The sequence below is a fragment of the Austrofundulus limnaeus genome, unplaced genomic scaffold (assembly GCF_001266775.1).
Source record: "Austrofundulus limnaeus strain Quisiro unplaced genomic scaffold, Austrofundulus_limnaeus-1.0 Scaffold461, whole genome shotgun sequence".
NCBI classification, from domain to species: Eukaryota; Metazoa; Chordata; class Actinopteri; order Cyprinodontiformes; family Rivulidae; genus Austrofundulus; species Austrofundulus limnaeus.
Genome location: NW_013952863.1, coordinates 399,895 through 400,380, shown reverse-complemented (window position 1 = coordinate 400,380; position 486 = coordinate 399,895).

Here is a 486-nt window from a genome sequence, read left to right as displayed (position 1 = left end):
GTCATAAACCATCAATGGTCAGACCATCACAGTTAAAATATTGTTTAGTTAGAGACGTTTCACATTTTCAAAGATAAAAGTTTTAAACTCTTATGGTTTGCTGTGTCCTGGATGACTGAGAAGTTACACAAAATCTATAAAATGATCTAAATCTTTGCTCCAACAACACAAATATTCAGTATGTAAAGACATTCTGGATCATTGGCATTTCTTACACTGATCTGTTTGAAGAAATTAATTATCAGCACTGTGTAGCTTTGATGATTCTTTATTATCTTGTCTTTGAGTTCTGTCAGAAAAACAACAACACTGAAACAATAAGCAGGGGTTGATATTCACATTCAATAGTAAAAAAGCTACAAATCTTCAGAAAAAAAGTACACGTTACACTATAGCAGTAGTAGTTTAAATGAACTGAGTGTTTCTGTCTTTACATAACTTAGTTACATACATAAGGGTTATATTTTAAAAATGACCATTTATATT